The sequence below is a fragment of the Ailuropoda melanoleuca genome, chromosome 2 (assembly GCF_002007445.2).
Source record: "Ailuropoda melanoleuca isolate Jingjing chromosome 2, ASM200744v2, whole genome shotgun sequence".
Lineage (NCBI taxonomy): Eukaryota > Metazoa > Chordata > Mammalia > Carnivora > Ursidae > Ailuropoda > Ailuropoda melanoleuca.
In genome coordinates, this window is record NC_048219.1 from 127,587,923 (window position 1) to 127,615,626 (window position 27,704).

General features: G+C 41.0%; 1 long non-coding RNA gene across 1 annotated transcript; it reads right to left on the bottom strand.

Annotated features, from left to right (window-relative positions):
- Nucleotides 1-18,266: 18,266 nt before the first annotated feature.
- LOC117801079 lies at nucleotides 18,267-24,572 on the bottom strand. The gene is made up of 3 exons (XR_004623472.1): nucleotides 23,669-24,572; nucleotides 22,534-22,630; nucleotides 18,267-22,068 (listed from the first exon to the last, which is right to left on the bottom strand). It is a non-coding gene; the product is annotated as an uncharacterized LOC117801079 (long non-coding RNA).
- Between the last annotated feature and the right edge of the window lie 3,132 nt (nucleotides 24,573-27,704).

Consider the following 27,704-nt stretch of genomic DNA (forward strand, 5'->3'; position numbering starts at 1 on the left):
TGACACAAGAGTCGTTCGGTACTCAATCCTGCTGCCTACTGCCTGTCAGCCGTCCATCAATTCAAAAATGAATATGTAGGAATGTATTTCACAGTCTTGGCAGGACAAATTTTTTAAAGACTCTGACTGATTTACAACATTTAACCAAATTGCTAGAAATATACTCTGACAAAAAATAACCCTCAATACTAAAACATAATTATAGGAAAGAAAAAAAAAATTCACTCTTCTGGTACCTGGAAAAGTCTGAGATAAAACAACACTAAATGAAATGCTGATTTTCTTTTTGCCTGTTCTTTTAAATTAAATAAGCTAAAATACTTTTTTGTACCTAATTATTCGACGTGGGGTAGGAGAGGTGATAGAATATAGATTCAATCATGGTAACTGGAATTTCATTAGAAAATAAGATTAACATATTAGAGCAATAAAAATCCATTGAACTAAATGTGCACACAGAATTAGCATGCCCTTTTTCATGAGAAGGAAAAAAGCTATGCGTATAGAAGGGGTCTTGCTCTCTAATAAATATTCTCTCTCTTAAGCCCTTGTTGTCTGAGGTGGGAAACTAGGGAAATGCAAACTCAATTTAATATGCTAGTAGTAAAATGTAAAAAGTACACATGGACACTGCCACAGTCGTTTTGTTTAATATGAGTCTATGCAAGAATAATAACTTGGGGTGGTCATTCCCAAATGTTCCAAGTGTGCTGCTTAGAAGATTATGCCTTTTTGCCTCTGGAAGAATAAAATGGAAAGAAAGAAAAAGAAAACAGAACATAATAGGACAGAGATAGAAAATAGGAAACAAAGAAGAATAAGAAAGAAAGCAGCAGGAGGAGGAAAAGTCATAGATTCTTCCTGAGTTATGGGAAGACTCTTGCAGAGGGAGGAAGATGGTTCTGTTTGACACCCAAATATTTTTTAATTTTATAGTTCGTGTCTTTCTACCCCGCTGCCCTTTCCAATCACCTTTCTATCCACACTAATGTTCACCTGGAATCACAAAATTAAAAAAATGTTATTAGAGCAAAGAAGTCCTCAGGACACTGCCTTCTTCAGCTACATTTTACAGACAAAGAAAACAAAGGTTTAAGATATGTACATATACCAAAACATTTGAGGCCTTCCCATGTCAGCATATCCGTATTAGGTTTGCCCAAGAACACAGAAAATTATTCTAAATAAATTAGAAGAAATATATTAATTTTAAAACAAAATTACTCGGGGTAGAAGGGTGGTGGTACTGGTCTTTTAGATCAGTTTAACAGTAATTTACAGCTGAATATTTAGAAAAGACATATGGCCTGCCCTCAAGTGTTTAATCCCATGCATATGGAAACACTCAAGTTGTAGAACTAAGGATGTCCTTTATTAAAACTTGTCACTGCAGTAATTCTTCTTGGGCCTTGAGTTCCTTAACCAGAAGAGCCAGAGTACAACTGGTTGGTGAAAAGCAAACTTTCCCACTTGGTTTATTTCATATAGAAGACACTGAAATATGTAGACTAACTTTAGAGTAAAGAAAGCCCCAAGTTTAGCCTATCGTAAGTTGTGGATATTTGGAAGAAGCAGAGAAGAAATCAGGAAGAAGCTAAGACTTGAATGACACGGTTTGGATAAAGCACAGGAGCTGACCTGATATTAGCCTTTCGATTGACTAAAAGAGGAAAAGACTTGACATCCTCAGATGTCCAGACAAGAGCTATCTGGTTATTATTACTCTTCAAGTGACTACTTGAGATGACATTTTCCAGAAAGAAAGACCACTCGACATTAGCATGGACCATCAAGGAATTTGTGAAGTCTCTTTTTCTGAAGCTTTACAAAATTAGGCAAGACATCTTGGGAAGGGGGTTGGGTGAAATCCAGTGATTACATATAAGAACTGAGTATCATCAAGTAGCCTTCTCACCCTAACAAGCCAAGCAAAGGATCAAAAATGCGAAATAAAGAAAATATATTCTATTCTCTTTTAAATTTTTTAAAGAGGTAAAAAAAGGAAATTGCCTTAGTCTGTCTCCTCGCATTTGCAGAAGAGAGCACGTTGTTTTCATCTATAAGGACTGAAGGATACTGTCAAAAATTATCAGTTTGTGGCATGACAGTTCCTACTAGAGTAACCTAATTGTCTTTGACTCACTTTTAATCTGGGTGGATGTGGTGAGAATGGCTGATGTTGCTTAACAGCATTTAGTGTTGGTGTTAAATATAGAAAATTCACGAAAAGATTCTTATCTACAGAGGAGTGGAAAACATTGTTACACACGAAGAAAGAGTCAGCGAGAGAGAGGAAGGTGGGAAATGTCTCCCTTCCTGCCACATATTTCATCTGTGAACAAAGTTCCCACTGGCTTCAAAAAAAAGTTCTATGCCCAAGAGAAATAGTTAAATGTGTGGTGGGGACTGAAAAAGCAAGTCCATTATGAATAACATTACCCCCAAGAAAGTATACATTACCTGAGGGTAGAGATGGAAAAATGATGCACGATTCAGAACTGAAAACAGGATAACTAAATATTATCACAAGGTGCAAAGAATGTGAAAGTGATCATTTTGAATGCAAGAGAAGAAAGATTTGGAACAACAAATCACTAAAACATCTTTTCTTTGAAAATAAAGTTTTGTGCAATTTTACTATAGTTGAAGATGGAAAGACACATTGGTGGTCTCACGTCTCATAAGCACACCACACAATAGAATCACCTCTACAAAGAGATGAGGAAAATAAAGGCATAAGATATGTATATATACCAAACTATTTAAGGATTTCCCATGGCAGCATATCCAGGGAGCAACTATTGGTGTTACTATGTATTAGGAGTTTGTATCTATAAGAGTTGATAAACACTACCATGTAAGCATAGTCACCGTACACCCAATGTTTGAAGAAACAGTCCTATTGTCCTTCAACAATTATATCCCTGAAGCATTCTTTATTCAATCATATTTAAAATGTCTGACTTAGAACATATGATCACAGTAATAAGAAAACAAACAAATCATACATTTTCACCACACTTGCTTTATACACTTTGTATAGAAAAAAACTTGAGTTGATAGTCTGGATTAAATTTAATTTTTACCCCCAGAGACAATCTGTGAAAATTCAACTCAAAACAACAACCTTTCACAAAGAGCTACTATATATATCTGTCTCTAAGCTAAGGAAAAACAATGCTGAAGTTTTTAAAGCATCATCTCTGCTCAGAATGAGCCTATAATCTAGTAAGAGATCAATATACCCAGTTCCACAGAATAAAAGACAGAGAATGGTACAAAGAATTTCAAGAAGACAAAACCAAGAGATTAATTTCTCCTGGGGATAGGGAAGGAGTTGTCCTTGAAGGAGGAAGACAAGTTTAGAGATATTAGTATAATTTCAACAGTTGGATATGGTGGTCATGGAAGAATCAACATTCTACTTATGAATGAGAGTACAAAGAGGGTCGTCAGGAGGGGAACACACAGAGAAGTGACCAGAGACTGGTAACAAGGCTTGTGTTTCAGGAGTGTGGGCCCCTGGATAAGAGATAGCTACCAAACACCTTACCAGGGCTCTATCAACTATGCTAAATACTTTGGACTTGATTCAATAATCAAAGGAGAATCAAAGGAGAATCACTACTTTTTTCAGAAGAGGCATAAGTCCACTAAATGGAAATTTTAGGAAAATTAACCTGATTATAAGATAATTGGAAGAGAGAAAGCTAAAGTCCAGTTTGACTAATGCATAATTTTAGAAATAGGTAATAAAGGCTTGAACTAGAGCAGTGTCTATGGAGAAAAAGGGGAAAGAGTAGAAGTTAGAAGCACAGGAGAAGGATGGGAATAGGACTTATATAATGACTCTAGACGTAAGGGGCAATGGGAGTGGGAGTTGAACTCTGAGACGTACTGGGGAATAGGAAGGATGATGATACCATGGACAGTGATGGCAAGGAGCTTAACGATTTTGCTCCACTGTCTGATTCCAATTTCACTGGCCCCTCTGCAGCCAAACTCCAGCAAACAGTGCTCAACCTCTGAGGTCCAAAAAGTAAATCACGTTGAGAAATCTAATTCTCTCTTTATCCCATACTACAGAAGCCATTTCTGGAGGTCAACAAGTACTAAGATTCTGTAGTTTTCTAAAAACAATAGTTCTGAAAGCCATGCTAAATGTGTAGCTTACACTCAACTAGATAATTTGAATCTGATCAACCCTTCAGACTAATGTCCAACCGGAGAATCTGACCTGAGTGTCCAAAGACTGTCATGAAATTTGTTTGAGTTGCTTCCTCTTCCTATATGAGACACTCCCAATAGTTACCAAGAAGTCATAGTCTACTAGTGAATCTTATCGGTAGAGGAAGAACGTGGACAGTGATTGGTAGGCAACTGAAGGCTGGCCTTTAATGAGCTATTCAAAAGTAATGTTTCAGTAAAGGAGTTTAAATGTTAAAAATAATAAACTAAAGGGGAAATGGAGTCAAACTATACAATGCGTACCCATATGGGTGGAAAAGTCAGCGTAGGCAATATGACAGAAAGCTCCTACAGGTAGCCAGAAACATTTAGCCAAACATGTTGCCCTTGTCTCACTGATAGATTTTTTTCTAAATGCACTTAAATATGAGCACAAACTCTTTTAAAGTTATATTTCTGGTTCTAAGCTCTTGTAAGCACATCATCACAGAACCTCAATGATTCTATGCTCTCACTCTACCAAGGCCAAACTAGGAAGAAGAGCAGAACCCTTGGAGCTTGAATGCCCCAGTGAAAACCCCAATGAGGGAGACGACAAGTATGTATATGCAGGTGCACGTGTGAATGTGGCAGCAGGTGGGAGAAAGATTATTCCCAGGGGTCAGGCTGGTCTGATTTGGGGTTTTCGGCTTGAGTGATGTGACACCAAGAGACGACAAGCGTGCCAATGTCTAGTGAGCAGAGGAGGTAAAGAGCTGAGTGAGGAAGCCGCCTGTGAGAGGATGAAGGCAGGACAGAGGAGAAGAGAGAGAAACAAGAAAGACAAAATAAGACATCATAGGAATGGGTTTTGAAACAAATTCTGTGAATAGGGACTTCCCTCTTGTGTTCACGTCTCCCTCTGTGTAGCCTACTCTGCTTTGCTTGGTCAAAAGATGTGTCTCTGATGCCAGACCTCAGTGGCCGTTATAGACCTAGTGTCGGTACCAGGAGGTCAGCAGATCTTCTCGTGACCAGGCTTTTCTCTCATAGGCACCTATAATAACTATTTCCACGAAGTCTAAGAGCCAATAGGACACAGCCTGGACCTTTGGGCCTCATTTTTCCTACCCAGGCTTTCACTTTCATCCTCATTTAACCACTGCCAAACCATTGCTCAGACTTTTGACCAATTCAGGTGAGCTTTGCTAGGAAGGGGCAGGGCTTTAGGCACTGCCTGTGGTCCCTAGAGGATGCAGGCTTAGTGCACCTGCTCACATGAAACTCAGCACAGCACTCGTCCCAGTTTCTCCTGCACAGTCAAATGCCACTTTTCACACACTTTTTGGACAAAGAAGACAGCTCAAAGGCATCTGCTGGTTACCACAGGGGAGTCATTTTATAAGCACCTTGTCAGCAACCCCTAGCTATTGTGTCTGGTAAGGTTTTAGTACGTGAATGCTCCTTTTGAGGTTATGGGGAGGTATCTTCCCAAGCACCAGCCACCACTTCTCCACCCTTGTTAGCCCAGCTCAGTGCAGGAAACTTCTTCATCTTCCTCCTCCTAACTGGGATTCAACAATCCAGTTTCGTGGACATTAATTGAGAATCTGCTACATGCAAAGCTATGAGATAAATCAGGATAATAGAGGGATGAGCGTAATATGAAAAGCTACTTGAGGCAAATTGTACTTTTTAAAGATGGACTCATCAATACAGTCTACCCCACACACTTCCCTTACAGTGTGATTTTTGAGAGGCAGGATATAGTTTCTATCCCCTTGAGTCTAAGTAAGGCTGTGGCTACTGCAGAAATGATGCTCTGTGACATCCAAAGGTACATTATAACAAATATACATATACAGTTTGTGCCCTGTTCTCTCGGGATGCACGCAACCCAGCCACCATATTCTGAGGAAGCCAAGCAGCTCCACGGAAAGACCATGTGTAAGTGTCCCAGCCTCCGTCTCACTTGAGGTCCCAGCTGGAAGCCAGCATCAAACACCCACATATGAGCAAGTGAGCCTTCAAATGATTCCAGCCCCAGCTTCTGAGCCATCCCCACGGATGCTGAGTGGAGCAAAGATGATGTTTCCCCTGAGTCTTGCTCAAATTGCAGATCCGTGATTAAAAAAAAAAAAAAATGGTTGTCTTTAGTTTTAACCTCTAAGTCTTGGGACCACTTGTTACTTAAAAACAGATAACCAGAACAGCATGCATAGCGTGACCTCACAGGGCTCACAGTCAATTTAGGGAAATAAGCATGTTCACAAACGACTATAATACGTCAAGGTATATACGACACAAGGACTTAAAGAGATCCACAAACGAAAATGAATGTGCCGCATATGTCTACATCCTGGTTTATGCAGAGGCAATATCTGAATACATTAAAATTAAAAGTAGTTACCTCTGTGGAGTAGCCCTTAGGTGTGAGGGAGGGAAGACTTCTTTTTGTCCATCTCCTCATATGTTTTAAGCCTTACCTTATTTATATACATACTTACTTCTGTAACTTCAAAAACAGTTTAAATGTCTAAAATAACGATAAAGTAATTTGAGGGAAAAAGATAATCTCTTGCTGCAAGCAGCTTATGGGCCCAGAATGCAATGGAGCAATGAAGCCATTGGGAAGAGCTGCGCCTTCTCGCCATGCCTCAGTGTCGGCCTCTGTAGGAGACAGTGCCAACCTTGCAGGGTTCTGTGAATAGCCCGGTGCTGCACAAGTACCTGACATGAGGAAGCACTCAACAAACACGAATACAATGATCTAAGCAATCCTGAACTGCTGAGCGTTGCCATGACCTGTGGACAGAGGGTCCCAAGTTGCAGACTCAAGCTGCTGCTTTAAGAAGAGACACATTCTCTCTCCTATGAAGGTGAAAGGGTGAAAAGGAACCAGCGGCCGTAGGTACATTACAAGAGAGAGCATATAACAGCAGTGATTTCAATGTGACAACTTCTGCCAATGCCACATTGACCTACTCCTTTTCCAAAATGTGAAGAGACCACTAACTTAAAACTTTCCACCCCACTTCCCCATTCTGCTTCCCCTTCATGGTTTTCATTGGGTGTAACAAGTTGTCTGCATCTTACAGATGACCGCCAGCCACAGGAGGCCAAGATTAGTATTTACAGTAATTTTGCATCTAACGTTCAGTTTTCCCTGTATTTTGAGAAGCTGGGCTTTGTCTCAGCTATGGCCTGGGAACATGATCGTTCCCCTTGTTCTCATGTGTAGTTTCCCCATTCGAGTTATATAGGATGCGGTGGGTCAGCCAAAAGATAGAGAGAGTGAAGTTAACTTCTTTTTCCTCAGAGTGCCCCATGTTCTGAAACGTTTGTGAAAACACAAGCTAGTTCTAGAGGTATGAGGGGCTGGAGTACTCTAAAAGAAATGGAGAAGGCGAAGTTGCCCATGAGATGACATGATGCGAAAGCATCACCATGGTATTTTCATAATTGACAATGAGTTATCTTAAGTGCTGTTTGTTTTAGGGCAATGGCATCATCACCGTGCTTGCAAAGTCAAATGAGTAACGAGCGGTTCTTCTCTGACTCAGAAACTTCTGTTGTTTCCTGTTTGATTTAGCTTCCCCAAGTATCTTAGAAACAGATGAACTATTATTTCAGGTCCTTAAAGGTGACTGGGCCTGATGTCTTTTCTAATGAATCAGGTGTTTCATCTCCTCCAAGTTTCTGGCATTTCAGGCACAGTTTTAAAGCTCCATTTTCCTTTCCTTACTTAGAGATGACACCAGCCTCTCCAATGCAAGAGAACTCTCTACACTCACAATGAATTAAACAACAACAAAAATAGTAAAAGAAAAGAGAAATCATGCTAAATGTGGTCAAGAGCCAACTTATTCAATTTTACTAAAATGTAGCCACTTTAAATCCCTTTCGGTATAAACAGGGATAAAATTAAATAAGCCAAGAGAATGACTATGTAACAAACAAATCTTGCTGATTCCATCACTGGGTGGTGAATATGAACAAATGTCCGTGTGAATTGTAATGAATGTACAAACTGTACAAACCGCATACTCGGAGTTCTCCCTGACACATAGGGTGGGATTGGATAGGGACACGAAGCATCCCTAATTAGCTCTATGTGAAGTTCCTGAAGGGGAAAAGCATTACCTTCAAAGATTTGGTGGCAACACTTAGCAGGGACTTCTGAAATTTGGTTCAAGCCACCAGCAAAAATAATAATAATCATCATGTACACAGGACTGTTGTGATACCCCGGTCATCCCCAGCCCTCCTCCAGACCATTTTCCCCTGCTTTTCATTGTCTCTGTCTATGGCAACATTCTGGAAAAGGACGTGAAAGGGAGATCCTGTTCAGATAGCCGCGAGTCAATGATTCTCTTTTGTATCTCATAAGTACCCTATTATCACAAGTCTTTAGCAAAAGGGATGTGTCAACAAGAAGGCTCTCAGTCTAGGAGTGCCTGGGTGGCACAGCGGTTAAGCATCTGCCTTTGGTTCAGGGCGTGATCCTGGCGTTGTGGGATCGAGCCCCACATTAGGCTCCTCTGCTGCGAGCCTGCTTCTTCCTCTCCCACTCCCCCTGCCTGTGTTCCCTCTCTTGCTGGCTGTCTCTATCTCTGTTGAATAAATAAATAAAATCTTAAAAAAAAAAAAAAAAGAAGGCTCTCAGTCTAAGATGAATAAGGTCTGAGGATCTCATGTATAACATGGGACTGTAGTAGCTAACACTACATTATATAATTGAAATTTGCCAGGAGAGTAGCTTAAATGTTCTCCCACACCAAAGAAAGGAATAAATAGGTGAGGTGATATTTGTGATAATTAACTCAAGGCAGGAAACCCTTTCACAGTGTATACATACGTCAAATCATCATGCTGTACGCTTTAAATATCTTACAATATTGTCAATTATACCTCAGTAAAGTTGGGGGGGGGAAGATGTCTACTGAGGTTGACGTTACTTCAAAACAACAAGAGATAGAGCTGCACTAACTCATGGTCTGAGGTTGAATGCACCTTCCATTCTTAGCCATGCAGGCCATACCTCTTTCTCCATCACTAAAAGTGCCTCTTGAATGATGGGAAGAGAACCAACTTGATGCCTGCTCTATCTTCAGCCCCTGTAAGTAAGGAATTTCTACCCTTTCTAATCCATTTGTTAAAGTGCACACATGCACCCAGCCCCACACCTCGCATAGGCAGAAACTTTTTAATTAGTTTATGTGTTCTTTATTTTATGTATTCTTACAATAAGTAAAATTTTTTCCATAAAAAAGTGGTTTTTCAAAAATAATAAAACTTTTAGACTATGTCAAAGAGTCCATATTTTTGCTGGGTTCCATAGGAATCGCTAATGTTAACAATGTTGATCTGATAATCCAGGCACCTCTTTCCCTGTCCCCAAGTGGGGTGGTTTCAACTACAGTATCTCAGATTATCTTTTTGGCCAAGAAATAACATCTCTAAGCCCATGACAACCAACACTCAGCAGACAGTACAAACAAAAACAAAAAGAAAGCAAAACAGAAAACGAACTCCTAGTGACACTCCAACCCCAGGATGGAGTATTCAGGGCTCCTCACCGACAGCTGACTCTGGAGTCTTCTGGACTGCGTTTCTCCTCTAGTGAGGCCCACTTGCACCCAAAGAAAACCCTTTGTTTGCCTTGTATTATGAACTGCATGTTTACAACCCCACCCCCGCCAAATTTATATATTGAAACCCTAGTACCTATTGAGGCAGTATTTGAGGATGAGGCCTTTGGGAGGTAATTACGTTATAAAGGTGGAGCCCTAATGATGGGATTAGTGCCTTTATAAGAAAAGACAAGTGAGCTTGCCTCTCTCTCTGATTGTATGACACACAGCATTTTCATTGTATGACACGCAGCAAGAAGGAAGTAGGCTCTCAGCAGAACCCAACCATGCTGGCCCTGTGACCTTGGACTTTCCTGAACTGGGTGAACTGGGAGAAATAAATGTTTGCTGGTGAAGTCCCCCAGTCTGTGGTATTTCTTATAGCAGCCCAGACTGAGATACCTTGAAAGCTGCGAGAACTGTCAAAACCACCACGCTGTTCCGGTCATGTTGCTGCCAGTAGGTCACAGACCAGGAGGTGCTGAGAGGACACATGGACCTTCTGAATCACAGGAATTCTAAACAGAGCTCAATAGCTCTTTGCTGTTACATAGTGTATATTAACTTGTAACGTGTTCTGTAAGCTTAGAATAATATTCCATGAACCAAAGTTTTTTAAACCCTGCGCCTCGGTAACCTCACCTGCAAAACGAAGATAATATATTTGTGTTGGCAGGATTGTTCTGCAGATATGAAAAGATGCTTTGGACAGAGCCTAGAACATAGTCACTCAACAACAGCAACAACACAAAGCTTTAGTAGTAGTGGTAAGAAGAGGAAGGGTAGAAGTGGTGGTAGCAGTAGCAACAGCAGTAAAAGCACAGGGGGCCCCTGGGTGGCTCAGTCGGTTGGGCGTCTGCCCTCATGGGCTCAGGTCATGAACCCAGGATCCTGGGATCAAGTTCCGCATCTGGCTCCCTGCTCAGTGGGGAGCCTGCTTCTCCCTCTACCCTTGCTCCTCCCCTGCTTGTGTTCGTTCTCTCTCTCTGCGTTTCAAATGAATAAATTTAAAAAAAATCTTTAAGAAGTAAAAGAGTAGTAGAAATAGTGGTGTTAGTAGTTGTAGTAGGAGAGGTAGACGTAGGAGAGGGAGCAGGAGTCTAAGCAGCAGTGGAAGCAGGGGCTGTTGGTGGAAGAGCCATAGTAGTAGTANTCTTTAAGAAGTAAAAGAGTAGTAGAAATAGTGGTGTTAGTAGTTGTAGTAGGAGAGGGAGCAGGAGTCTAAGCAGCAGTGGAAGCAGGGGCTGTTGGTGGAAGAGCCATAGTAGTAGTAGTAATAGTCAGCAGTGGGTGTTGGGGGGATGTTGAGGCGATCTGGGACGCTACAGGAAGAATGATGAGAAGGGAGGAGTTAAGTGGAGACCCTGGACATTACAGGCAGATCGAGTTCAAGAGCAATGTGGCCCGCATTAGGATACAAAGGTTCAAAGAAGCTGAGAACGAAGAAGAGTTGACAGGAGGCATCCCAGGGAACTGGCAGCATCGCTTCAGCCTTGCCCACACAGATCCTCTCGAATGGGGTTATTCACCAGGTGGGTCCATTCTCAGAGGTCCGTCTGAGCCTCATGCTAACTTCTTGCAAAGTTAGATCTGCAGTCGGACACCTGAAGAACCCTGGGATCCAGCAAGACACATTCAGGATTCAGGATTTTTGTTTACAAAAAAGAAATCACCGTTTACATATAGTTTTTGTTTAACGTGTATTTAGTAACGCTGAGAAAATGCCCCTAAATTTTAACAAACCAAAACACCACCCAAACCAGAGATTCATGGTGGTTGTTTTCCCAGAGCCTGGCGAGATTTGGTTTCCATGATTTACTGCCCTCTCACCCCGGTGCTTCTGGAATCCCTGTGCGTTCCTGGGTCACGCACATCATGCAGGTACCCCCCCCCACCCGTCGCGTGGAGGAGTGACCTGAAGGCATCAGACCCATGCAGTTTGGGTCCCTCTCCTTCAGGTTCTAGATTGCTTCTCTAGGAAACTTTCCCTGACCAACCCTCTCCAAAGCCATTCTTAGCGTCCCTCTTTTGTACTCACGTTCCTACAACATGGGCGATGTTTCTTACCACACCATATTATTAACTGGCTCTTTCTTTTCTGTATTTTCCAACAGATTATAAGCTCCCTCAGGGCAGGGTCTCAATTCTTTTTCACTTGTGTCTCTAGCGCCTACCAGAATGCCTGGCGATTGGCGCTGTCCTTAGATTCGCTGAACGAATTACTGAATGCTAGAGGTAGACGCAAGTGGCGGGGTTACCTGCGAGGTGACTAGCACCAGGATTTCTAACAAGAAACAAAGGGACATATGTGACACGGAGGACAAGCCCAGGCTAAATCGGCTCCATGCTTCTGAAGGGACTGAGGGACTCCACAGGCATCTGAACCTACCTACAGACATTCTGATTTTAAAGTAACATTTTACAATTCTGTTCGTGACTTCTATATTTACAAAACAGCCGCTAAAATCATAGCTATACTACCAGTAGGCATGTGCTTGCTGAAAGATGAACTGGCCCAAGAGACAAGCGGTTCCTATAAATAGGCACAACACCATTTGGGTATGAAAATTTGGCACTTGGGGGACAGTGTTTGGTGACAGCCAAAACTGCCCTAGAGAGAAAACAGGGATGAGAGAGGAAAGAAAGAGAACATGGAGGAGTGTGAATTCACACGCATCATCTTCTTGGTGCCACAGAGCAAAGCTGTGAAACAATGCACATGCCATGATGATTCATGCGTTCGCATCGGCGACATCACCTTTTGAGATCCAGCAGCCAGAACCTCCCATCCTGGGCTGAGGGAGAAGCCCACGGGATGTTACTAAGAGAGGGGAAAGAAAATGTTCTCTATATAAAACAGCTCAGTGATGACTCAATGGAAAATACAGCTTTAAATACACCTTATTTCTGTTCATTTATTAGAAATGATTACATTCATGTTTGAACCAAATACATTGATACCTCCCAAAAAGGAATGAAAAAAACAACATTCTTTTCTACCATGCCTACGTACATGGCCACTCATTGCAGACATCTGGGATTAGGTGGTGGTAGGCAGGCTAGTGCAAGGGAACATAGGAAGAGATCCCAGAGTAATTGGAGGAGACAGAAACTGAGAGCATAAACCTGAATGTGGACCAGGGATCCCGTATGCTGAAAACAAGCATGTTAGGGCCCAATTCTGGAAGGGTTTGATTAGAGCCAAGAGGTCAAGATGAGAACTAAAAATGCAGGGAACGTATTGCATGGTGCACTGGGTGTTATACGCAAGTAATGAACCATGGAACTTTACATTAAAAACTAGGGATGTACTGTATGGTGACTAACACAATATAATAAAAAATTACTATTAAAAAATATTAAAACAATTTTTTTGTCAACAATCTGTGAGGCAAACTCTAATCATATTCTTTGGCGGAGCCTAAAATCAACATGTAATGTGTACAACTTCTTTTGCTGCATCCTTTTCCTGAAGTCCAAAAAAAAAAAGCAGGGAAATAAGTCCTCCTAGACAAGGAACAGAGCCTACAAGAGATAAACACATCCAACTTCCCGGGGGAGACAAGCATTTGAAGAAAATATTTAGAGCTTCAAATTTCTCTAAGACATTTTAGAAAGTCCAGTTGAAATGACAGTGGGAAAAGTCGGACGATTCTGTGTGTATTTATAGAAAAATGAAGGCAACAGCTAATAGACCAATTACATGTACCTTTCTTGCTGCTCCCTTCCCCAGTTTATAATATAATATGAATTGGAAAGTTCAGAGACTTAAACAAAGAAAAATGCTACAGACTGAATTCTGAGACTCATTCCTTTAAAAACATCTTAGCCAGACATTTTAGAGGTAACATTGAAAAATCTATGTGACATCTGTAAAAACATGAGTTTGGGCAGAGAACTGGTTTGTTTTAGAGGAACACTGGCTTCTATCAACATATCCCAGGGGATGCATTGGCAGCTCTGACCAAAGGGAGAGAGAGAAGCAACTGTCCTTGTGGTTTTGCTATTGACTCTATTGCTTTGAAGGGGCTGGCCACGAGCATTAATGGTTGCAATATTTTCATTCACTCTAGACTTCCTCCCGCTCTGCCATCATCTCTGATTTGAGATCATATTTTTGCCATTTTCAGTGATCTGCCCTTTTTCCTTTGTCCCTGTATTGCCCCTATACTTCTTATTTTTTTTATTGAAAATAAGTTTTCCCCCATTATTATCTCTGTTTTAGGCAGCTTGTAAGAGATAGAAATCCCTCCCACTACTTATAACCATGGTGAACATGTATCATGATCTTTCAAGTCCTTTTTTATTATTATTTTTAACTGGTTACATAAATAATTATGTATCCTCCTTTGTTACACTTGGGGCAATATCTAATAACCATGTTCTCTTGCATGATTTTAATTGTGGTGGGTTAGTCCACCGTATAGCTACACCATATTTTCTAGTTATTACCAACTAAACCAATTTTATTAAATATTAAGCACTTTCTAATGTTTCACTATGGGAAATGAGGATGTGATGAAAACGTGAACATAAATATTTGTCCACATAACCATTTTCTTAGGATACATCCTTATAAAAAAATATTGATTTGAAAAATATGGCTGTTTTCAAACTTTCGATGGCTCTTGGTAAATTATTTTTAGAATGACTATACATGAAACCATCCATCTGCCTTGCAGAGCTCCCGACAACCTTGATTATTACCAGTTAAAATTTGCTCTGTGAAAAATGGCACCTAATTTTTGTTGTAATTTGAATTTTTGAAAATTTGCCTTTCTTGTATTATTAGAGAGTGAGTATGTTTCATATTTTATTAACCACTTTCATTCCTCTTTTGTGGTTTTCTTACAGGTGTGTATGAAAAATTACAATTTTTTAGATATGTTCTCTGTTTATCTTTTCTTTCCGTCTTATGATATCCAGAAAATTTTTATTTTATCCATCAGTATTTTCCTCTGTGATTTTCTTAATTGCTTTTAAGTTTAGAAAATCCTTTTTCATCCGGAGATCAGATGATACCCATCTATATTTCCTCCAAGTTATTTTGGTTTAACTATTTAGATTTAACTCCTGAATTTATTGGAATTGGGTAAGAATGGATAATTATTTTTATGGAGGGGGGTACGCTAAACTGAATTTTTAACGTCTAAATAACTACTTTTCCCAAATAGTGTTGTAAAATTACCCACCTTCTGTCTCACTGATTTATGGTGCTTCATTTTTCCTATTAAGCTTTTCTATATTCTATTTCCAGTCTATTTTTATTACACTAAGAGCTCTGATCTTTAGCTAATGCAATGTTGTTCTTACTATTTTGTTTTTTGTAACCCAGTAGAGTGATAAAGAATCTCTCTCTGCAGCTAAGTGCTTGTTCTCAGATTTTAATTCTGCCCCTTACTAGCTAGCTAACAATGGGCTGGTGATGGCCTTTCTGTGATTCAGTGTCCTTCTCCGTAAAATGGGCATACCAACATTAGTTCCCTCGTGAGGTTCTGAAGATTACATTGGTTTGTAAAATAATGAGCTCAGACCAGTGCAGAGCACATAGAGAGTGCTTGAGAAGTGCAGGCTGCTTGCCGTCCTTCTATGATAGCAGGGCAAGCCCATTGAACCCTCATCTTTCACACTTTCATAACTACTATATCTGTTTGTCTTTTGGGTACTCTAAGTGTTCAAATGGAAATAGATTTATTTTTTTTCTGATGATAATGCATATTCATTATAAGAACAACTTTCAGAAAATGTATATATGTAATTTAAAATCACTTATAACCCCACCACCTAGAGATAGATGTAAGAAATTGCCAAATATTAACTCTTCATTAGTTGTATACGACATGTTATGTTGATAGCGGGTGTCTGAGAGACTAAGGCACAGAACGATGTCCACTCTAAATGTGAGATTATATTAGCATGGTCAGTTGCCAGTTTTGCCCAGGAGACTACATGTCTCAGAGCTACACCACGTCGGACCTGACAGCTTCAGTTCTGCCTTTCTCTGCTGCTTTTACCGACTAAAGACCAACTGAAGTCGTGAACAGAGAAGAGTGTTCTAAGAAAACAGAATCCCAGCTGTCGTTTTTTTAGGTACTAATGACTCACTGTGGAGTTACATCATTCAGAACGGTAACTGAGGCAGAGTTCTGTGCAGCCTTGAGGTGGCTGCGCTATCTAGGAGAAGGCTTCCAGGAAGAGGTGTCTGTAGCCATCCACCTGTGCTGCTGCCTAGTCATCTCAGGAGCAGTGTCTCCGAGCATAGAATGCAGAGAGGAGGTATAAGACGAAACTGCATCTATCATTTGCTAGGCATTCTCTGTCCAAGGGACGGACAAACATAAAACAGATTACTGGGTCCCATACAGATGTGAAGAAATCTGTTATCCATTTGAAAAGCAGATTTCTCTGTTTTGGCTCCCTGTGACTCTTTAGAAGAATAGTTTTAATAAGGTCCTGTCGGTTAAGCATCTGCCTTCGGCTCAGGTTATGATTCTGGGGTCCTGGGATCGAGTCCCACAACCGGCTCCCTGCTCAGTGGGGAGCCTGCTTCTCCTTCTCCCTCTGCCTCTCTCCCCACTCCTGCTCTCTCTCTCTTTCACACTCACTCTCTCTCAAGTAAATAAATAAAACTCTTCTTAAAAAATTATTTTAAAAGAATAGTTGTCACATAAATTAATGTTTAATAAACTCTACTTTTTAGAGCAGTTTTAGGTTCACAGGAAAACGGAACAAGAGGTATAGAGTTCTGACATAGCTCTTACCCCTGCACGTGCAGTCTCTCCCACTATCCTCCCCACACAGGGGACCTGTTATACTTATTGAACCTATAATGACACATTATTATCACTGAAAGTCCGTAGTTTACATTAGGGTTCACGCTTACTGTTGTACATTCTAGGAGTTTGAAAAAATGCATAATGACACGTATCCACCCTTGTAATATGTACGGATTAGTTCCACTGCCCTACATATCCTCTGCACTCTACCTATTCATCCTTCCCTCCTCCTGAACCACTGATACCTTTACAGTCCCCATAGTTTTGCCTTTTTAAAATGTCATAGAATTAGAATCATACAGTATGCAGCCTCTCAGATTGGCTTCTTTAACTTAGTAATATGCATTTATAGTTCCTCCGTTTCTTTTCATGGTTTGATAGCTCATTTATTTTTAGTACTGAATAATATTCTATTGTGCGGACATACCACAGTTTATCTATTCACCCACTAACGGACATCTTAGTTGTATCCGAGCCTTGGAAATTATGAATAAAATGGTTATAAATATCTTTATGCAGGTTTTTTTTATGGACATAAGCTTTTTAACTTATTTAGGTAAATATCAAGGAGTGCAATCATTGTATTTTAGGGTAAGAGTATTTTTATTTTGTAAAAAACTGCTAACCTATCTTCCATCGTAGGTGTGCTGTTTTGCATTCCCACTAACAATGAATGAGAGTTCCTGTTGCTCCGTATCCTGGCCAGCATTCAATATTGTCAATATTTTGGATTTCATTGTACTAATGGGTGTATAGTGGTATTTCATTGTTGCTTTAATTTGTAATTCCCTGATGACATATGATATTGGGCATCATACAGAGGCTTATTTGCCATCTGTATATCTTCCTTGATCAGGAGTCTTTTCAAATCTTTTGCACATTTATTTCACCAGTGTGTTCATTTTCTTATTGCTGAGTTTTAAGTGGTCTCTCTACTTTTGGGATAACAATTTTAAATTAGGTATGTCTTTTGCAAGTATTTTCCACCAGTCTGTGGCTTGCCTTTTCATTCTCTTGACAGTGTTTTCTATAAAGAAGTTTTTTGCCCCCAGAAGTGCACAAATGTAACAAAGCTGTTAAGTGTTTTTCTGCCACCCCGCAATGAGCCATTATGGCCCCAACCTTGGGATAAAGAAACTGGAGAACACGCACAGCCTCCATCTCCTTCCAGGCTCCCTGAGGGAAGGCTAAATGGCTCTGCTGGTTTTAACTGCTACCCCAAACTGTGCCCTCCCCTTCCCCAGTGAGGTCTAAAAGCACAACTGGAGTGGAGAGAAACAGCCAGTCTTCAAAGCTGTCAGGTGCCCTTGACAAGGGTGGAAGAGAGTGACTGCTGGGTTTTCATCCACACCCCGGGGACACACCTCTCACCACTGAGCGCAGTGCAGGAGCCACCAAGAGAAGAACCATTCTTCAAGCCAGGGAGCGGGGCTGTGGGAAGGGGATGCCAGCGTGTCCTGGCTGATTTTGACATCTGCATAGACAGTGGCCTTGTCAGTTCACTTACTGTACCTATTTGAACTGAGGGGAAAAAAAGAGCCCAAGAGAGAGGGCAGAGCCTGGGGCAACTTGCAAGCTTTTGTCTGTGGGCCAAGCAAACTCAGGGGAAGAAACCAGTTCGTGTTATCTTGCCGTATTCCATGACCAAGTGTGGGCTGCTGACTAAGCAGACCCAGAAGCAGGAGGCTGGGTGGTAGGATCTTCCATGTATAAGATCTTCCTGGAGCTGGATCTCCCATTTCAGTAATTTGGAGAGGCCCTCAAAGGGCACTCTGAAAACTGTCATGTGGCTGCCTACCATACACAGGGCCTCAGCCCACCGCTCAACATCAACCAGAGAAAGAGTCAAAATCTTGAACAGAGGAAGGATGAAAACTTCACCATGAAATGTGAGAAACTTGTCCTTTTCTTCTCCTTCCTCCCTACCCCAAATCTCCTCAAACCATAGTAGCTGGGTGAGGGAGAGAGAGATGGTATCCCAGAGACACACTACAGCCCATCCTTTCATTCTAAGACCTTATACTGATGGATGATGTCAAAGGAGATACTTTTAAATTGGACTGAGATTGAGTTTTTATAGCACAGAGTCAGTTGTGTTTTGTTTTGTTTTCATTTTTATAGAAAAAACAAAGATCATGGTGTCTGCCCAGGGAAAGGGGAAACTTGACCAAGCTTAAGTAACTGGAGAAGAAAAAAATTGTTACTTTTATGTATATGCCTGCTGGCAAGTTCAGACTAGTCAGTTAACTCATTGCTCAAAGTAAAAATTAGATAGATAGATAGATAGATAGATAGATAGATAGATAGATAGATGATAGACAGATAAATGATATTGCTGTTAGGAAAAGTGCTCCCCTAAAGTGCTCACAAGTGAAAAGTGAAGGAGGAGGACAAGAACACACACTTCTCATTGTATTTTTGAATAATGGAAGACCGTGAATCAAGGAGCAAACTCTACAGGCTTACTACAAATGCACTTAGTAGAGCAGATTTATGGTATATCACAGGACTGGAAACGTGGATTTTAGAATTGGAAAGACCTGGATTCTAATTCCAACTCTACTATTTGCTACCTCTGTGACTTCTTAAAATCCTCATAGAAAATTGCCACAATGATGTCTCCTAACAGAATTAGTATAAGGGTCAAAGAGGAAATATATCAAGCCTGATACCTAGGAGATCGGAAGTGCTCAAAAAATGGTGGCTACTGTTAGCATTTCTTTCTTCATAATTAATTTGTCATTACCATGCATTATCATGATTATTCACTGAGAAGATATCAGTAACATCCAGAGAAATAACAGCTCTGGTTAAATTACTTCAGTTGAAATTTGAGTTTATGGAAAATCACTGATAAATTTGTATTTCAGAGTAAACAAAATTCTTCAAAATAGCTAGCATTTGGTAATAACTTAGGTACCATAATTTAGGGACTACTTCCCAGGTGAAAATGTGAGAGCATTGGGATTTGTCCCACCATCTATGCCTTATCACAATGCATCAGGACTAGAAGAGCACTTAGGGAGGAAAGTAAGGTCCAAAGAGGCTAACTGACTTGCCTAGGGACAGTCTGGTGGCATCCTACCCCCACCGGTCCTTCATATCCCCCATCCATTAATTTGTTGGCTGTTTCAGTCACAGCATACATTTAAATGCCTCTAAATTTTATCTTTGTCTTTGAAGAAAGGCACCTAACTGTTTCCTCTACCCTTCATGCTTCATCTTGGGAGAGCACCTGGCAACAGTCACACGCAAGCGAGCCAGCCGGTTCAGTACGACCTGACATCACACTGAATTACCAGAAAAGGATTTCATTTCATTACAGCCTTATGATTTGTGGTCCCTGTTCCTTTCCATTTTTCTTGTCATTCATTACTCCTTCCATGTAGAGTGGGTGGCAGATATGAACAAATCACTGAATTTGATGCATTTCACTTTGTTCCCTTCTAGAAGTTCTTATAAGGTTTTCTTGAGGAAAATCAATTAACTATTGACTTGAATACTATTTGGGGATCAATTATAATTCCAATTAACCATGCCATCTGGGTTGCTTATTACCACTCTTGGGAAACCTTTGTAATGGTAAGAAAGTGTGTCTCCCACCCTCACGTTTGTGCACCTTCCGGTCTATGCTCTATTTTCAGACCTTGCCCTGGACCCCCAAGATCCAAGAACTAGCCTCCTCGTTGGTTACACCTTAGCTCTGTCTGCCCCAAACCATTTTCCTGGCCATAGAGGACTTATCACTGACATTTCCCTTCTCTCCCCACCACGAGAGCTAGTATTTACTAATTGCATTATTTTGTGCTGCTCTCCTAAGCCCTTGTGCGCATTATTTCTGTATATCCCAGAGGTAGACAATATGGTTGTCCTCTTTTAAAAAGGAGAAACCTGAATTTCAGATAAGCAAAGTATTTTGTGCGAAGCCACAGGGGATGCAAACCCAGGTCTGTGTGATAAAGGCGCCGCCTCTTCATCTCAACGGCCATGAGTCTCTCTCAGAGCCAGGCTCCTGGCGGTCTCCAAACCAACAGTCCTCTAATGAGGTTAACAAGCTAGGGGGAATGGGATAGGCCTGTGATGGGTATTAAGGAGGGCACGTATTGCATGGCGTACTGGGTGTTATACGCAAGTAATTTATATCAAAAACTAGGAGGTACTGTATGGTGACTAACATAATATAATAAAAAAATATTATTATTAAAAAAAAACAAGCTAGAGAAACCCCACACATTTTTCTCAAAAGTGAGGTCCTTCAACACCTGCATCTTTTACAACATGAAGATTCCCAGGGATATTCCCCCACCTCCCACCCCAACTTCCTGAATCAGAATCACTTCAAGTAAAACCGAGGAACCAGGAACTCGAACACTTGTTATTCTTAAAAGTTTGAGATCCATTGCCCTGTGCCTTTGACACCCAGTGTCCTTTAACAAAACTTTCCTGGCGACAATGCCCTGACCCCTGGTGGTCTAACCTAAAAGTGTGACTACAGTAATGACGCTTTGAGGGAACACTTGGTGATCTGCTCACGGCTCACCTTCTGGCTGCAACTTGACTGGGTTTCAGCTGCCTCTGTCTGGGTTCTGCTTACCTTCTTCAAGCCCATCACACAAAACGGACCTGAAAGCAACTAGTTTGCTGACCTTTTTATTTCTTGTAGCAGCTACAGAAAGAGATAACTTTCTTGTTCAATAAACATTTGATTGTTTGTTCTTTGTTCATGATACAAGGCTAAGGACACACACACACACACACACACACACACACACACACACACTCTCTCTCAGTGAATTTCCATGAGCAGCCTTACACTGTCTTCCTCACTAGGGTAACATGTTTGAGCTCCAGGGCTTAGCCAACTTAAACTGGCACCTCACCAGCTCTTTCTTTTCTTTTCTCTTAAGAAGAACTTCCACCTTTCTAGTCCATTCCTTTCTCTTTTCCCTTTTCCTTGCTGTAATATCACACTCCCATATTTATTGGGCCTTCTGGCTATGACCAAAAATAGCCAGGTTGTCACAAACTCAGCAACTGCCTCTACAGAATTCATCCCCACCACCAAATCCGCTGACCCTATTAGTAAAGAAAAAGTAGAATTCTAGTAACGAGAATAGCAAGAACAAAAAAGAGAGACTGAATATCAAAAAGTAGAAGTCCTAAATATTTAGGAAAGAAACCTGAAAAAGCCAATCAGCTTACGCATTAAACATTTGAATGAAGAATTCCCAGCAATAACTCCCTTAATATTTCATTTATCTTAATATATAACACTTCATTAAACCTTGTTCACTTCATACCCTCCCGACCGCAACAAAATAACGCAAAATGAGAATCCACCCACACATTCCAAACTCAAACTTACCATAGAACTTTGATTGGCAAATCTCAGACAGTGATTTCCTCTGGTCTCCAAGCCGGGCAGGCAGCCTTCCTGCTGGCTTCTCTATGTGAGCTTACAGCCCCCTCCAATACCGCAGGACACTAACATTCTGAAAAAGAAATTTGATCTCTCCCTAATTCATACTGCCCTCCTCCTCTTTCCTGAAGGGAGATCCCATCTGTTTATTTTAGGACGTGGGCAAACTGCCTAGTATCAAATACCTCACAAATAAAGAGAGGGAAAAAAACCAATAAAAAGTCAATAACGCCTATGTGATTTTCAAGCCCCAAACAAATGGAAAATCAGGGTTCTTCATTTTATAATGAATCAAGTGGAGAAAGAAACCATTTCTTATCTGGAGTCACTCCCAAATAAATGTTTCACATGTGGCTTTTATGGGGACACTAAGCTCTCAGAGTTTCAAATCCTGCCTGCTATAACTATAAAATATACTCTGTGTTTGTTTTCAGATTAATGAGCCCAATTTAATTGAGAGAAATTTCCTTTCATAATTTTTTAAACAAAATGCAAGACTTTTGGTTAACTTCATGCTGTCAACTAAAGCCAGACTTACCTGAGATTTTTCTTTGAAGCAAAAGAGTCATCGTTTACGTGGTCTTTTAAACAGGAAACCAGGTTAGTTTTTCTTGACAAACATTCATTTCCAGTCCCTAGGAATGATATAGAGAGAACATATTTGCTACATGCACAACAACAAGCATATAAATGTGTATCATGGAAAAAAAATAAATCTATATCATGGAAAATTTTCCACACACAGATGAAACCTGATGAATTGGGTTGGAAAACAAATCACTTCAAAGTTGTGGAAAATAGGAGCTGTTCCTGCCTTTAAGGCAAACCCTGCCTCTGATAGCCAATTTGGTTGTTCTGCCTGTAACCAGCTCTCCCTGCATTACTTTGAGATAGTTGTTGTGTGTGATCAGTGGAAAGTCAATATATTGTAACCCGAAAAACACACAAGCCTATTTTTCTCGAATTTGTTCATAAGGGACAGACATTCTTAATAAAACAAAGCAAAACAAAACCAAAAACTCTTGTTTCCCAAATCACTCTTGAACTGCTTAATTATTGAGTTCCTAAAAATAAAGGCAATTTTTGTAGTCATAAATACATTGGGAAACATTGAAGCCTCTATCTGTTGTGAAATAGAACACTATTATTTGCCATTATTGAATATTTAAAAATTATGGAGAAAGTANCAATTTTTGTAGTCATAAATACATTGGGAAACATTGAAGCCTCTATCTGTTGTGAAATAGAACACTATTATTGCCATTATTGAATATTTAAAAATTATGGAGAAAGTAGTCCTAATACTTGAAAGTTTTACCCATATAAAAGCAATCAGGCTTGTCTTAGGAGGTCCTTGTAATGAAACTGTATTTTCGGCCAGGTTACTAGTCGAGGCTTTGTATTATGTGTTTAAAACTATATACACAAAAGAAATCACGTGTGCTGGCACGTACTCCCAGCGGCCTGTATGACGCCCTCTAGTTCTCCTTCAGAATCTAGCCCTCGTGGACCGGCCTGTCTAACCTGCCAGCTTCTTCCGTGGCTGGCCAACAACCTGCATCCCTCTCTACCCCAGCTGCTCTAAGAGTCCTTAGGATCCACCTGAATTCCATTTCCCCGGAGTCTCTTAAGAGGCCTGGGAGAAATCTTTCCAGGGTTTGCTCTGTTCCTACCTCTTCTCGAGGGCTGGAGTGGGCTGGAGGAAGGCAGGAAGAGCAGTGCAGCTGTCCTCTGCGAGATCCTGGCCTGGCATGGAGCTGGGGGAGGGCACAGTGAGAGCAGCTGGAGGAAGAGAAGGAGGAGTAATTCATGTGCCACTGCAAACACGATACAGTGCCAACAAAAACACCATTCTTTTCCCCAAGAAGTTCAAAGCGCTTTGCAAACATTAACTCATGAGCCCAAGTAGTCATGGAGGGAGTATTACTTTGTTGTGCCCTTAGGATAACCACGGCAAGCAAAGTCACCCAAAGAGAGTCTGGGCATTGTTTCGTCATTCCTCAGATGTATATTGAGCACCTGCTATGTGCCGGGTACCACCGGTAGAAGAACAAACAGGACAGACACGGTCTGTGCTCCTACAGCCACAGTGGGGGCACTAAGCACCAGGTTGCACGACTTACACTTAGTTACACGTTACTTTTATCGAATTGTTTAATGGAACGTGCTCCATTCTTCAGAATGTCTGTAATGTGCTAAGTGCTGAGCAAATACACAAAAGAAAAAAATTTTAAGTCACCTGTAAATCTCATTATGAGGATAGGAATGGGAATATCAATTCAAAGTGCTTTCCTCTTAAGATGCCCTAAACAATGTTTTATTGTGAGCAGTCCTGCCTCTTGCGGTGTTTACGGGATGACTATAGTAGAGACAAGGAGAGGAGTTAGGGTCGGTAATATAAAGCCAAGCAGTTTAGATAAATAATCCAGCTTTTTAAAAATGATTAGTGAGATGAGCAAGCATGTTTGGTGAAGCAGAGAGCCTTTATCCACACGTCTTTTCCTGACCTCCTTTTATTTGATGTGAAAAAATGGCAGGTCGGCTATAGGAAATGACTGATGCCATTTGTAAACCCTTCCCTTCAGGCACTGGATTCCAGATATTGTAGAGTATATGGTTATCTAAGATTAACTAGACATAACTACTTTTAAAAAATGCATGACTCTCTGATGCATCAAAAAGGATTTAAGCTGTTGTGTTTTAAAGATGCTAAGTAAGGATTCTAGTCTGCTCTGGGAGTCACTAATTCAACCCAGTTTGTATGGAACATAGAGGTTAGTGCAGTTCTCACAGCAACTTACACATATATTTAAAGACTAGGGAATTATAATACCACCTTAAGCCCAACTTTCCTCCCTAGTAAACACTTCCCTGACTAACAGAATATTATAGGGGTACAATATTGATTGGCCATTCAAATGTATTGTTTAACACACATACCCAGTGGGATTCAAGCTCCATATCTTAGCTCTTAGTAGGGTTTTCATCTGGCCCCAAACTACCTTTCTAGCCTCAAGCTCACCCTCCCTGTTATTCTACAGACAGTACAGATTTCCATAGAACTATATCATACTTATCTGGTACACTCTGCCTTGAAGACTGCTCCCTTGCCTACTACTCCAACCACACAAACCCCCACACACACACTCACACACACACACATGTGTGCATGCACACTTTGCTCACCTGGAAAATATTTCATTCTTTAAGATTAGATGACTTCTGGTTATTTCTTCCTCAATTCCCACGTCACCCTCTTATCACATATTTATTNTCCCACGTCACCCCCTTATCACATATTTATTTATATAGGTATCTAAAGCCTGAATATCTCATGTGTCAAGATCGTATCTTATTCCTTTGTATCTTCAGCAACTAGTATTAAATTCTTCTTGAAGTTACAGGTTCTATATAACATCAATATAGCACTTATTGAGGCTGGCAAGGAGAGCAATTACCCTTGGGTTTACTCTCAGCTGCAAGCACAAATGCGAGATCTAAAACCCTTTATTAAGCAGAGCTGCTAATGAAGAGAATAAAATCAAACAACTTTTCAGTTAAAATCTTTTTTTTGCTAAAGAGCTACCACATTAATATCAACACCGTTGTCATTCAAGTTTTCACCCTTTGGATGACCAACGACCTAGAGCTGGGACCATATTCTACTCCCACGGTAATATTAGCACCGAAGAGAAAAGGGTAGGTATGCTTATGGAATTGCTGTAGGGGACAAGAAACGACTCAGCCTCGCCAGCAGTGACAATGCTAGTAGAAACAACTTATTTCTGGTTTCAAATCAAACAGGAAGAGACTAGGACAGAGCAGAATAGAGAAGGACCCAGAACAAAAGAGGAGAGGAGGGAAGGGAGGGATTGGATTCCTGTACAAGATTCTCCTTAGAATTCATTTTGGCCATTTTTCTGTTTATGAAAGTGAGAAATATAGGCATTCTTATGGGTTGTACAGAACACGATGATAGGCGCTCGAAGGTAAATACTACTTAGTAAAAAGTTGCTCTGTCTCCAGGCCCACTTACAAAAATTATGTTAAGGGCATCCTGCTTTCTTTCAATATGTTTAAGAAGGCTCCTTTCATTCTCTAGATTTGAAATATTGGTATCTGTTTTCTAGTTTTACCCAAAATCAATTTCAGGAAGTCAATAAAAGCCAATAATCAAACAATGTTTCCGATACTTTCACGTGAACCTCTTTGGTGTGTATCTGCCTGTGTGTGTGCACACGCATGCTTTCTCTTCTGTGAACCTGAGCACAGTCCGTGCGTATAAAATGCCACAGCGTTAGTGGGCACAGGGAAGTCCTTTCGTATATGTGATCAGCTTGCTTGATACTCACGACAACCTCTCAAAGTGGGTTTGACACCTGACAGCTGAAGAGACTCGGTCTCAGGGAGAGTATCTTTCAGAATGAAGCCCAAGCAGTCTGACAGGACTCCTGAAGCCCTTTCTATCCCATCGGACCATATGAATACATCAAAAATTATTAGAGATGTGGCTTTGACTCTTTACATTTCTTCAAAAATGTCCACACTGCTTGTCTTACACCCTGCTTACTGAGCTGGAAGGAGACATATGAAAATGATTTTTTCCTGGATCCCTGGAAATCCCCTAAGAAACCATGTCATTTAAAGAATGTGCTCCCTGATTAATTAGACCTCACTGACATGCAAGCANCCCTAAGAAACCATGCCATTTAAAGAATGTGCTCCCTGATTAATTAGACCTCACTGACATGCAAGCAAATATTTGTTTTCAGAGAAAATCAAAAACTTTTCATCTAATTAATTCCTTAGCAGGCAATGCGAATTCATTCTTCCTGCCAAATCCAGCAGAGGGCAGGATGTTCCCACCAACAGCCAGCTAGCCGGCGCCACCGGCCAGCCCGCACAACGCCCTCGTGGGCAGCGCTCCCGCGTTAGTGCTGTCAGCATTTTCTCATCTGGAGCTGCAAAAGAGTTCAGGCTTGAGCCGAGAATAGGGCCTGTGGGGTGGGGACTGGGGGATGCTGGGGAAAGTTTTGCTGTGCAGGCTGACCACGTTTTGTTGGGATTTGATCTTTAAGGTGCCTGGAAACTAGCCAGTTCCAATTATCTTCCTGGAATAACCTGTGGGGAGGCCACCGTAGGGAATGAATGTGAGACAGAGCGTGATCATTTCAGTTTCTAGATTTCAGCCGTCTTGGGTTGCAGTGGGCTATTACGCTCAGGGACCTTGTCGGCCCCTCCCCCACCTCAGTCCATCCTGCGCCTGTGGTATCTTCCTGTGTCCTCCAAACCTCCTCATGGTTCCCCGTTGCATGGCCTCCTCTGGCTGGCATGCCTGCACAGCCCTCACTGAGAAGAGATAATGACCTCTGCCCACTAATTCAAGTCCTCTCTCTGTCGCCAGGCCCGATTCTGGGGCCATCTCAGGAAAATTTCTGGAAATCCTGGTCCTGTGATCATCATCAAGAAAGGTTCACTAAATGAACCAGGAGGTGAAGGCTTTGTACGAGGTCTTGGGTCTAACAAGATCCACCCCGTTCTTTCTAGTCTAGGCCGTAGCATGGTAAATACAACATGGAAGGAAGCAGGGTGAGCGCCATAGTTCACAGGAGACACCAACCAGTGCTTCTAAAGATGGCAGAAAAATCGTAGCAATCTTCTATCCCAGAGTTTTCAAACTATGGACAAAAAGTTTGTCACCCGTACCAC